General features: G+C 47.9%; 1 long non-coding RNA gene across 1 annotated transcript; it reads right to left on the minus strand.

The window, feature by feature from the left end:
• Positions 1 to 5,736: 5,736 nt before the first annotated feature.
• On the minus strand, positions 5,737 to 13,607 carry LOC104854984. The gene is made up of 5 exons (XR_778282.1): positions 13,543 to 13,607; positions 12,770 to 12,910; positions 10,406 to 10,640; positions 6,227 to 6,382; positions 5,737 to 5,905 (listed from the first exon to the last, which is right to left on the minus strand). It is a non-coding gene; the product is annotated as an uncharacterized LOC104854984 (long non-coding RNA).
• Between the last annotated feature and the right edge of the window lie 228 nt (positions 13,608 to 13,835).

Consider the following 13,835-nt stretch of genomic DNA (forward strand, 5'->3'; position numbering starts at 1 on the left):
TGTTCATGTTCCTGCATCATTCCTGGCCCAGTCCTGCCTCAGGGCCTTTGCAATGGCTAATTCATTTGCCTGTCATATTCGTATACTACCCAGTCCCACCCTACATCCATGTGGCTCCCTCTCTGACTTCCTTCACATCTTGGCTCAAATGTCAACCCCTAGAGAGAGGCCATCCAATCTGCAGTGTGCAAAACAGGCCCACTGCCAGTTTTTCCATCATTCATTACCTTATGTTAGTTTTCTTTGTGGTGCTTATAACTACTTGAAATGTTATACATTTGTTTATCTGGAATGTGAGCTCTCTGTTGGAGGGATTGGGTCAGCATTGTTCACTGTTATACCCCGGTGCCTAGAATAGTGCTCAGTGAGTCACGGACATTTATACAACAAATCCCTTCCCTTGGGCCAGCAGAGCACTGTGTTAACCATTGTATGACTTCTTATGGTTCTTTTTAAATAGCAGAGCTCCTGGTTGCTGTCTCCAGGCTGAGACCACCAAGACTGCCCACAGAGATCATGAATGCCAGCTCCACTCCTCAAAAAGGGACATTGAAGGTCACACAGAGTGACACCTTAAAGTCACACAGCAAGCTGAGCAATCACCCACACCTTTCATCAATCAGTCTGGGGCTGCTGGATGCAAGCAGAGGTCTCAGGATGGGCCCGAAACCAGTGCTGGAGTCCAGGCCACGAGCAAGGACCTTGGGGCCAAGGTGGTGTTTAGTGGACTCTTAGCAAACAGACTGGTTGAATTTCAACAGATTAAAAAAAATTGGGGGACCAGGATTGGGATTCACTGGGGACATTATGTGAGGGTGGGGCTGGGAGGGAAGAGGGAGATGAGGCTGCAGTCCCTGTGTGATATGGGGAGTTTCTCAACCCAGAGGTCCCCCAGTCCTCGTCCTCTCACCATGCCCCACGCAGCACTGTCCCTACAGGTGACTGTTGCTCCTTGCTGAGTGCCAATGCTATTTTGGGATGCAGAGCTTCCTCTCCGTAGGGATGCTGGGACACTGGGCAGTGGGAGCAGGGCCTGGGAAAATAGGCCATCAAAGCTGCCCAGGCAGTTCCCAGGGACTCAAGAGAAGAGAGGGCTGCAGGGTCACAGCAGAGAACTAAATTTAGGACACTCAGAGGTGGAAGTGGTTCCTGCCAGCCACAGGGGGTGGGCCACTTCCGTTTCGTTGGTATGGGATGTGGCCCTTTGGGAAGAGAGTGTGTGTGTGTGTGAGACTGAACTAGGTGTTCCAGGCCTAGCCTGTGGCTGGATCAGAGGACATCGTTATGGATTTGGTGTTGGATTTTTGTCTATGGTTGGGGTCATGGCTTGGTTTATTTCCCCATGTTTTCTTGAATTCCAACCATTATCTACCACATGGGCTATGACTCTTGCTTGGAGCTCATACTCAGAGGTGCCTACTTTAGGAGCACATGCTTTCTCTGGAGACAGAACTGTCGTTGACTGACCACCTGTGGATACACAGCATGAGTCACCCTAGAACATCACCATCTACCTACCCATTGGAATCAATGTCCCAAAGGGAGGGATTTTTTTTTATCTGATTGATTCATTCAGATACACCCAGGGACAGGTCAGTGCCTGGCCGAGAATACTCAAAAATATTTGTTGAATGGTGAAATGAATGATTCTACCCAGAGAATTAAGACAGGCTTTTGGAGACGTGGCCTGGGGCTGGCACTTGAAGAAAGAATAGAATCCAGATCCACTTCATTGGGGATGAGTGTGTCAGGCAAAAGTAATTACATTACAAAGACACAACAATATGTGATATACTCAGGAATGTTGCGTGTAGCAGATGGGGAGCCAAGGTAGGAGAGAGACTAGAATAGATCCAAGGTAGGAGAGAGACTAGAATAGGTCCAAGGGCCCTGTCATGCAGGACAGTGTGCATTTGAGGCCACTTTGGACCTCAGTGGCCTGAGTCTGCGAGGGAGGCTGCCACCAATCCAGACCTGGTGGAGGAGGATGGGGTGAGGAGTGATGGGGGGCAAAGCCAGGCCAGAACTGTGCCAGGGAGGAGTGAGAGGACTCTAGGGTATTTTGGAGAAGACAGAAGAGCAGGCTATGGCAATGGATGGGAGGAGAGTTGAGGAGAACATGGGAGGTGCACTTGTCCATGTCTTGGGTGGTGGTAGTGTTCTCACTGAGATGGGGAAGGAAAGGGGAAGGTAGAAGCCATTTTGGGGCAATTGTTTTAGTCCATGTGGGGTCCCGATGGAGACACCAGGAGACTGGAACCTAGGGAGAGACCAAGGAGCCAAGGACTTGACTTCCTTTCTGTTCTCAGAGGCTCAGACACAGCCTCCTCTTGACTAATTGTCCTTTCACATCCCAGCTGAGCCAGGAAGGGCTGATCCATAGGCTCATAGCCAGCCGAGAGTATGGAGAGGCTGAGACTCCAGGTCCCAGGCCCCTGAATTTGCAGGTTGCCCGGGTAACAGGCTCCATTGTGATGTTTCATGGAGCCAGCAGGAAGGGGTCATCATATCCCTTGTATCTCAGGAAGCCTGGAGAGCCAAATCTGGACATGCCTGGGAATGGTCCAAGGATGGGTCAACTGTCTGACAAGGAGGGCCTGGCTGCCAGGTGGGAAGAGCAGCAGTCAGAGGGCAGAGCTTGAGCCAGTGGAAGGTCCTTGTTGAAATCTGGGTTCAAACATCATCCCCTGAACACACTGTAATCAGGACAGCAAGCTAATCAGGCAGTGTCCTCAGTGAAAGAAGAGGTGTCCTTTCTTGTCACATGAGGTGGGACATCATGGGTGGCACCAGCACAGCTAGGACCCAGCCTGGCAGACATGCTGTGACCTTGAAGCAGTCCCTTGGGAGACTCTACATTTAGGCCAGTGAAGCAACCAAGGCTCCAAGCTTTAGGATTCTTTGTGGAGCACCTCAGAGCCATAGGGAAAAGGCCATGCCCTTCAGATATGGGCTGGAATGTTCAGTGCACCTGGGGAAGGATAATGTCTTTTCCTTGGCCTCAGTCTGCCCACTGCGTGTCAGCAGATTACCCAGGAGGCTCCATCAAAGCTCCCTTCCTCATCTTGCCCACAAACCCCCACTCTATTCATTCCTTGCTCCTGCCTGCTGGCTCACGGCCCCATCTTTGGGCTTGCTGTCCTGGCTGGTGGGAATGCCCTCCCCTGGGGGCTTGCCTGTCTCATCCTGCTCCTCCTTCCCATCTTGCTCAAGCAACCTCTCCTGCTCTTGTGAGACCTGTGACTGAGGGACACAAGGGGCCCAGCCCCCATGAACTGCCCTCCTTCTCCCCACCAAGACTGGGAGAAGCCATGGGGTTAACGTCTCCAGACAGGCAGCGGTCCCTTCCCTACGGTCCCTGGGGAAACCCCAGCTGGAAGTGCTCGTCACAGAATAATCATTCCACACAGCTTCAGATGAGTGAGCCACTTCCCTTCCTGAGTCTCAGTGTCCTTTTTGGTAGAGGGAGAGTGATGGTGATGAGTGACCTCATGGGAGGTGGACCAATTGTTATTTTTACATCAACGTGGGTGTCTCTTGTGGGTTTTGGGGGAATGTTTGACGAATAATCCTAGCGTGGATCACACTTACTTCCCTCACCCCTCCAGGGGGTTGGAGGAGGATAGGAGCCACGCCCTTCAGGAACGAGCCTCTCTACGTGAATGTCAGGAAGCTCACAGCAGTCACAGCAGTACTAGTAGCCCTGAATTACTCAGCCCTCCCTCGGGAGCTCTGAAAATAGATCCAGGTGCCCTTCTGAGAAGCAGCATGCGTACAGGGAAAAGGCCCAGAGGCCCCAATTAGAACCTTGCTCCTAGTCATCCTGGCTCTTTGGATGACTTAGAACGGGTCACGTGAGCTTGGTGAGCCACACCCTTAATTTTAATCCCTTCAGGTTCTCCCTCCATAAACCTTACTGTGCCCAATGGCTTCATCATTTTGTGCTCTCACTCAAGCTGTTCCTTTCCCCTGGGCTGTCTGTCTCTGTTCTTCTGGGCCAGGTCACTGCCTCCAGGAGGTGTTTCCAGATCCTCTACCTGGAGAGGACCTCCATCAGCCATTCAAAGGTATCCTTTAAAGATCCCAAGAAGTCTTCCCCAGGACGTGCTGCTGAGCCCATCACAAGCATCATCTCACTTCCCTCTATTTTACAATTCAGGAGACCGAGGCTCAGGAAAGTGTAAAGATTTACCTGCAATGACTTGCAGACCTAGGATTCAAAGCAAGGTGACACAAAAGCCCAGGCTTCTCCCCATACCCACATATGTGCCATTTCTATCTTCTTCTTAGTGAAGATGAGTAGAGATCATGTTCTAAAGAAGAGGCAAGTTTAAAAGCATCAAAATTAATCAGAAATTATTGTCTCTCCCAAGGTCTTCTCTCCAAACTACCAGCATCACAAACCTTCTCTTCTGGTAGAAATACTCCCTAAAACTGAATGGTCCCAGTGAACTCCAAAGCCTTGGAGGAATGTGCAAGTCCACGGCCTCCTCATAGGCATCATCAGGTCCTCCCAACATCTCCTGTTGGCTCAGCCATCAACTTTGCCAGTGCCAAGAACACTGACGATAACTATAGGCTCATGTGGCAACTCCAAGCAGGGCACCAGGGGAAGGTCTTTGCCTCATTTCATCCTTATGTTAGCTCAGGAATGTGGATGTTATTGTTCTATGTCACTGGGAAGAGAAGGAAACCAGGGCACAGAGAGGTTGTTGGGGGACATGGACAGGTCTGCCTAATTCCAACCATCCAGGGATCTCCCACCCTTGCTTCTTTGGTTAGTCCCTCTGCTGTGACTAGGATACCTGCCTGGGGATACACTGGGTCTCCTGCCAGGGGATTTTGCTCAGAGCCTCTCTCAGAGCTTTCTCTAGGACCAGCTTGGCTGACCTTCAGTACCTCCTGGGCTGGCCCAGGCCCTGGTCACCTTTGTGGTGTTCCATGAATGTGCTGGGCAGTTTCAGAAGATAGAGTCTGAATGTGAGGTCAAGAGCCCAGGGTTCAAGTCTCTACTCCTTATTTGTTGTGCTATGACCCCTGGCAAGTCACTAGTCTCTCGAGGCCTGCTGGGGACTGTCTCCCAGGTGATATGGGGGTATTGAGGTATCACATGGTAGGTTGTGCTAGAAGTGAGCTGGGTCAGAGTTAGGGTGGAGGGATGGGCAAGAAGCCTGGTCTAGGAGACTGGGCCAATTTAGGGTTGGTTCAGGAAGCGAAAAAAAAAAAGAGACAAGAAAGTAAAGAAGGGGTACTCATCCTTATTTGGGGAACAGAGAACTTCAGAAGGCTGTGCTCCCCTCCTGTGGGCAGGATGAGGTGAAAACTTCCCCCTCTGGAATGTTCCCTTCCACCTCCCCCATGCCGCAAGACACAGACCTCTAGCATTTGGGCTGAATTAAGAGTTTCAGACGTCAGCTGCCTCTGAATCACAGCTGCTTCAACCCCAGGGGAGTTTGTAGGGCTCCCATCATGGAGGATAGTTTCGCATCATGTCCAGCTGGCCTGGGGCACTTGGGGGTCCAGAAGAGGGAGCTCTGGGCCTCATCCTAGCCTCTCTCACTGCAATTCTCTTTATCTGCTTTACAAAGTGGGTTTCTCTTATTTCATGCAAAGAGAGGAGTCTGCATCCTAATAGAGAAATGGAAAAAAAAAAAACAAAAAACCAAAAACCACCCATGTATCCAATGTTCTCATTTTACAGAGTTCCAGAGAAGTCACAAACCAGACAGTTGGAGGGTGGGATTAGAATCCTGTCTGCCAGGCTCATTCATGCATGTATATCTTCATTCACTAATTAACTCAACAAGTACACATCAAATATCTTCCTTGTGCCAGGCATGGTGGTGATCAGGAGGATTCAGTGGAAGCCAGAATAGACAGGGTTTCTATCTGCAGGGTTGAAAGCCTGAGGAATGACAGGATTAATAACAATTAACCCTTTAGCACTAATTACCACATGCCCCGTACTTTACATGCATTAACTCTGACGGCAAACCTATGAGGTAAGTAACCCTTTAATTTATAGATGAGAAAATTGAAGCACATATAGGTAAAATGATATGCTGATGACCAGGCAGTTAGTAAGTAGCAGAGCTGGGATTTGAAGCTTGGCTGGGATTTGAACCTTTGCTATCTGGCTTTAGCGTGCATGTTAGTTGGTACTCCATTATTTAGATAAATATAGTTTACAATCCATAGTACTATTTTTGTGTTTTACATACAGTACCTATTGGAGATGAGATCAGGACAGAGAGGTGTTGGCCAAGTCTTCCCCGAGGCAATGATGCTTGAGTTAAAGTAGAAGGGCAACATCCACAGGCAACTGATTTTCAGCAGTATTGCCAGTGTCGTTGAGTCCTCTTCTCAATTGATGCTGGAGCAACTGGATATACATATGCAAAAAGAATAGCTGGGTGTGGTGGCACATGCCTGTAGTCCCAGTACTCGGGAGGCTGAGGCAGGTGGATCACTGAGTTTGAGACCAGCCTGGGCTACATAGTGAGTTCCAGGTCAGTCTCAACTACATAGTGAGACCCTATCTCAAAAACAAAAAGATTAAGGTGTCATTCCCCTACCTCACACCATATGCAAAAATTAACTCTCAATGTATCAAAGACCTGCCCTATAAGAACCAAAACAATAATACTTTAGGCAAAAATTTAGTTGCAAAATTTTATGACCTTGGATTAGATAGCCATTTCATAGATATGGCATAAAAAAGTACAAGTAACAGAAGAAAAATTAGACACTCCGGGTATTATCAAAATTAAAAACTTTTGTGTTTCAAGTAAAACTGAGAGAGCCAGAATCCACAGAATGTAAAATGTAAATCATGTATGCAATAAAAAATTTGTATCTGGAATATATAGCGAACACGTAAAACTCAATAATTAAAATACCATAAACTAAAAACAAGCAAAGGTCTAATTAAATAATAAAAAGACCACCCAATTAAAAATGTGCAGGGCTGGGGATTTAGCTCAGTGATTCCACTGCCTGCCTCACAGGTGCAAGGACCAGAGTTCGATCCTCAGTACCCCCCCAAATTTATTTATTTTTCTTTTTATTGAGCTTATTGGTATAATCTAGGTATACAATACAGTTACATTCATCATTGGGATTCTGTACGTTTACATAATAGGTCTTGATTCTCATTTTTTCCCTTTGTCCCTGAAAAAAAATTTTTTTAAATGTGCAAAAGTTTGTACATTTTTCCAAAGAGATTGCACAAATGGCCGACAAACACCAGGGGGCCATTCAATATCATTAGCTATCCCACAAATGCAGTTCCAACCGCAATGCCATGACATCTGATGGCTGCAAGGAAAAAGAAAGCAAAAGTGCTGGTGAGAGCATGCAGAGGTTAGAACCCTCTACATTGCTGGTGACTTGTCAATGATGCAGCCACTGCAGAAAACACCCTAGGGTGGGCTGAGTAGAACAAGGAGTGGGACAATGGGAAGCTGCCCAATGGGAATAAAAAAGAAAGGCTGGCCCTGGGACAATAGAAACCTTTTGGCCACTGCAGGTCACTCTGTCCATCCTGTATCTACTGGCCAGCACGTTTAAGGGCTTCTGGTCTGCTTGCATAGTGTGGAGGCTGGATGAGAAAACCTCCAGCCCTTTCTTCTCTGACTTTTGCTGGCTTCTGTTTCCCCTATGAACCATGTGACCTTACATAAGGCTCCCCCACTTTGGGCCTCAGCTGCCTCTTTTAATTCAAAACCAGTGTTAGGCTGGAATGATCTCTGAGCCTGCACTGGCGGCCTCAGTGTTTGTTCAAAGAACAAGCGAACAGACTTCGTTGCCAAGGCCCCAGCCTCTGCTCCCCTCAGGAGTTCACACGCAGCCCTCCCTCACCGTCAGATTAGTCAGATCCTGGAGATGAATGCAGCCCAGTGGCTCCCATGGATCCCCCGCTCCCCTCCTAGTATCCAGGCACTGGGGAAAAGTGGCTTCTCCTCCAGTCTCAGGAAGACAGCAGGCCACCAAGTGGGATGTGTGACCCTGCCCTCAATAACCCATGGAACGGCAGCTGATAGGTAGTGGCCTTTTATTCTTCTTTACAAAGTGCTGAATATCATCACCATCCCAGCCAGACTTCTGGGCTCCCAACTTCAAGCCTTGTTCCCTAGCTCCCTCTGCCAAGGCTTTTTTAAAAATCCTACTTTCTCAGATCCACTTGGCAAATTCCCAGTTATTCCTCAAGGATTCACCCCTAGATGGTAGCACTGAACCCTCTCCTATGTCCCCACCTCCATGGTACCCTGTGCAGACCTTGACTGACTGAAGGCCTTGACCCTGAAAGTGAAGGCCCCTCCAGGCAGGAAGAGAGAGTGAAGGAAGACATTTATTTTAGGTACCTGCTCAAGAGCCTCCTTCCCCAGGAAGAACCCCCAGACAAAATTTCCCATAGCCACTCAGGTCCTTGGCTTGCATCTCATGTGGCACAGCAACGGGCTAACTCACATCAGTCACTCATGCTCACACAGAATCTGAGCTGTCAAAGCTGAAGGCCCTGGAGATCACATTGCATTTCACAGATGGAGAAACTGAGGCTAGAGATTAGCAGGAACTGCTGACTGTCATTCTGCAGATGGGACTAGAGCCAGGGTTGGAGCTCCAGATCTCCATCCACACTCTCTCCCCTGAACCTAAGGCCTCTGTCTGAGTGCAAATCAAGGGAGGGTCTTGCTTCCTAGGTTGTAGGCTGCATGTCTGGATCCTAGGAGCATGTCATGACACAGCCCATGGGGCAGCCATGCCACAGGAGCCTCACCTGACTAAGGAGATCTCCAAACCACAAGTCCAAGTGCAAAAGAGCCCAGCAATAATAGGGCAATGGGGACATGGGCATAGGGGACTTGGGACATTCAGAGACAATATAAAGCCTTCAAGGGGGCTCTGGGTTTGTGGGACACCCACTGAGCACCCAACCTTTTCTGACCTTGTCTCTTTAAAGCTCTCTGGACCTCAGCCAGGCAGAGATTATCCCATGACTTGACCCCCTACTCCAACACAGCTTCCCTAGCTGGGCGCTGGATTCCCAGCTCTGCTACTCAGTCTCCTGGGAACTTGTACAAATCCCCCAACATCCCGGTATCACTGTTTCTTCCTTTGCAAAACAGATAGCAATGCTGTTATTTTGTAGGGTTGCTATGGGGATTAAATGAGTTAATACACGAGATCACTCAGAACAGTGCCTGGAACATAGTAAATGCTCACTCATGGGAAGGGACTTGTGGGTCACACAGGCACATCAGCTTGCGAGTCATTCACCTCTTGTTTTCTGTGCGAGATGGCCTCTGTGTTGCACTTTCATGGGGCATCTTTGACCAAAGTAACATTGACAGACAGGCTGGGACCTCTTCAAATCCAAGAGTGACTCAAAGGGAAAAGCACACCTCTGGATGTCAGGGAGGAGGACTCCAAGCAGTCCTCCCTCTCACTCTCCCTGCTGGCTCACAGAATAGCAGGGGGGGTGAGGGGTGGAGGAAGGTCTGTCCTCTGCATCTGCTTTGTGTCTTCCTAGTGCTGGTTTTGCATCACAGGGCTGGCAGGAGAGTTTACATTTCCAAATGCCCCAGACAGTGGCTGATAAGGAAGTCTCTGGTCTGGGAGCCTCATAGTGACTTTATCTGTCTAGATAGGACTGGCTGGCCTGGGCTGGAGAGAGAAGGGAGCCTTCTGGTTTCTGAGATATCTCAGAGCCAGATGCTCAGGGCTCAGGTGGGCCTGAGATCACATGGCTCTGGTATGCACCTCCCACCCCCACCTGGGTCCAGCTCTTGATATTCTTCCCTCTTCTTCCCCATCAGTGACCAGAGCCTGTCAGGGCCCTTGAAACTCCCTTAGGATCCCTCCTTCCCACAGCGAGTGAGCAGCCTGAGCACAGGGCCTCCTGGGGACTTTATGTCCAGGTGTAACTCTTCTCTCCCCAGACTCCCTGAAAACCTCCTTCTCCTCTTCCTCCTTGCCAGTTGGAGACAGTGCCATCTTTGGTCTCTTCTTTTCTCCTAAGCCTAACATCCCTACACTTACTTACCAAGCACTTACCATGTGCCAGGGACTTTATTAAAGCCCCAAGACTCCCAAGAGAGACTGTTATGATTTCCGTTTGACAAAGGGATTTGTCACTGAAGGGCACTTAACTGGAGGCAACAGGAGAGATTGGGAGGCCTGACACCAGGTCATCATAGGGTGGGACCTGCAGGAGAAGGAGCTGGCCTGCACCTGCCTGGGAGTGTCACGGAGGGCTGCCATTAAAGAGGAGGGTGGTTCCTGTTACCTGGTGCTGTTTAACAAGCTGCCTCAAACTGAGTGGCTTCAAATAGCAACATTTCTTTTGTTCTCATATCTTCATGAGTCAGAGAGCATGGTTGGTTTCTGCTATATTTGGCATTACCTGGGGTGGCTTAAAGTCTAGGAGATGGATTTATTGGAAGACATGTCTGTGGAAGCTGGCTGCTGGCTGAAACTTTAGCTGAGCTATTGGCCAGGACATCTACAGTGACCTCTTCCTGTCTTCATGTTGGGCTTCACCGCAGCATAGTATTTGGGCCCCAAGGCCAAGTGTTCAGGGAGAGAGACAGAAAGGTAGACAGAACATATAGAAGCTGCATTGTCTTCTGAGATTTAGCCTAGAAATATACAAAGTCACTTCTGACACATCTCATTCCAAAGGAAGGGCAGCAGACCCCATGTCTTAGTGGAGAGTGACAAGGTTCTAGTATGTAAAGCTGGAAATACTCCAAGGCCTTTTTTTGGAAAATTATAATCTGACACAAAGACCTTTGGTCTTGCTCTTGCCCCATGTTCCAACACTCCCTAAATCAGGCTAACTGGGAAGGTACAAAGGGGTGAAGGATTGAAGACTTTTAAATTTAGGCAGGTCATTTTATGTTTCTGAGCCTGTTTCCTCACTTGTCTAATGGAGTCATAACATCTATGTCATAGACGTAAAAACAAGGCAAGTTACAATCTTAGTTACAAGCTTAGAACAGTCTCTGGTACATCACACAAGGGTCCCAGGCCACTGAGCCTCTTCCTGAACAAAACCTACTCACAGGTCTCACAGGGCTGAGAGGTCTGCAGCTGCCTGAGGAATGGGCCTCCTGCCACTTGCCAAGGGGTGGCCCTGGTTTTAAACCTGTGTGGACAACTGCAGAACTACATGTGGGCTTTACCATGACTTGGCCAAGCTCAGAAGACCAAGAAAATATTTCTGATATTAGAGGGTATCTGCGGCATCTCGAAGTTGGCTTTGAACAAAGTCAGCCCCAGTTTCTGCATTTGTAAAATGGGGATAACAATAAACACTTCACCTACACTTTTAGGTTATTTTCCTCCTGCAGACACTGGTTGAACACTTAACTGAGGCCAGAGGCTTAGAGCTTTGTCCATGGAGACTTCTGAGTCCACCTTAATTCAAGTCTTTGTCCAGGGTATTTCCCATTAATTTACCTGTTTTCATGTAGGGGATCCTGGTAAGGCTTTATTTTGGCTCCATCGTTTAAAAAAAATCATACACACACACACACACACACACACACAAATACAAATACACAAATGGGTTATTTCCCTAAGGTATCTGAAGGGATTTTTTTCATATTAAAAGCAAAGCAGAATATAAATCATGCACGGACAGATTTGCTTTTGAGTGGTAATTGGGAAAAACTTGGACTTTCTGGACAGATAATTGCCTGTCGAGCCTTTTTCAAAGCATCATTTAGTGTTCACGGTGCATTCCTGAGTGAGGCCATGAAAGTCTGAACAAAAGGACTGTCCCTGTAGACCAAATGTGACTTAGCTCAGGATCTGCAGTTCGCGAAACCTTGCTGTTGCCTGGATACAGAGGGAAACACTTTTGGTGGGGACTGAGGTCTGAGGCATCTCAGCCCCTGTCACCAGTCTGATCCTCATCAGTGGCCCTGGGTAGGAGCCAAAGCCTCAGGCCCACCTCCACATTTACATGGGCCCCAATATTCTTGCTTTTGGCCCCAGGAAACCATGTTCCTGGAAGATCTACCAGACATGGTTATGACCTAGAAGTTTTATAATTCTCCAAGAGGAAAAGGGAGAAAAGGGAAATCAGTGTATTGCACTCACATCACACAAACCGCACATGGACCCAGACATACTTCTCCCACACAGTGCACCTCTACAGACACTCTCGCAGATCTCCAGCACATATGTTCACCTGGAAACACACACATACACACACACGCATGTCACATCTATCCTTAGTGCTACATCGAGAAGCACACACCCACACCTTGCACAAACATTCACACATATTCATGCACTTCAACATGTTAACTTAAATACACAAACATTTATGAAAAAAGTGGAAAATATGCATACACATAGATAGTTGTATATGCCCAATCATCATACACTTTCATGGACAAACAGGTACATATGCTCAAGATATTTGCCTCATGGAAGCTGGTGTACACACATGCTCACACAAACATATGCATGCCTGAGTATGATTGTGTACTTCATTTACACATGCTTATATCCAATAACAATGCAGATACCCAAGCATCATTACATATGTGTATACATAATGTATATTTTATTTTATATATGATATACACATAAAACACCAGAACACATTATAGCCACCTGCATGTACAAATCCATATATACAGACCTGAGCACTGAAGGGGGCAGACACACACACACACACACACACACACACACACACACACACACACACACACACACACACACACACACACACACCTGATCTCTACAAGCTTACCCCTACCGCACGCCATGTTCCTACACAGCCTCCCTTGCTTCTGAGAGATCCTGCAAAGGTACAAAGACCCAGGCACCTAGTTCCTCTTCACCTGAAAACCCCTGGGCCTTGAATGCGTAGGAGGGTGACCATCCGTCCTCCCTGCAGTGGGCACAGTGGAAAGTATGATCTGAGCTGGCTTTTGCAAGAAGAAAAAAGGTGAGGGGTTTTCCAACCCGTTACCTAACTGTGTTGGGGGTACCAGGGCCCCTGCTGCTAACCGACATCTAGTGGGCCCTGCCAACCATTGAGAACATAAGAATTACATAGCTTTAGTTTAGTGAGCAATGAATAAATGGCAGCCTGGTGCCCACTGTGTGCAGGCCCTGGACTGAGGCTCAGGGGTAAAGAGAGGGATAGGCCGGGCCTCCCTCAGAGTAGGGAAGTGTGTGGGATCCACTTGGAACATTAGCTTAAGTCCTTCAAGATGGTCATTTGATGATCAACTTGTCAAATGCTCAATTTTCTGAGTTTACCACATTTATCAAATTAGAAAATTTTAAACTCAAAAGCATACATCTGTTATATTGGACAGATTAGTATTTATTTTCATTTTGTATACTTAACAGCACTTTAAGTAATGTTCAGATAGACAAAAGCTAAGGGTCAGGGAGTGTTTTAGTTTTAATAAAGGTACTGAATGTTTGTAATTGGACATCCATTTGGATCAGGACCTTTTGGGAGACCTGAAGCATGACAGGCTATCTAGGACCACCCGGGTACCATGCCCGTACCTGGCTTTTCTTCTGACTTGTCCTGTGACCTGTAGCCAAGTTCCTTTTCTTACAGCCTCAGTCTCTCCACGTATGAAAAGCTCATCTTTAGGGCTTTGTTGACATTTAGAGACCCTGGAGCCTCCTGTGACATCAATCCCACATTGTGACTGGGGTCTGGGCCATGGGCACCAGAAAGGGTATTAACTCTGTTGGGATAGAGCCTTGCTGGAAATTCAAAGATGTTCCTTGGGTGCATTTCTCTGAATTGTGACATTTCTGTGTCCTGTGCTTACCCCAAGCAGAGGGGCCTC

Source organism: Fukomys damarensis, unplaced genomic scaffold (assembly GCF_012274545.1).
Source record: "Fukomys damarensis isolate Sample0158 unplaced genomic scaffold, DMR_v1.0_HiC HiC_scaffold_16, whole genome shotgun sequence".
NCBI classification, from domain to species: domain Eukaryota; kingdom Metazoa; phylum Chordata; class Mammalia; order Rodentia; family Bathyergidae; genus Fukomys; species Fukomys damarensis.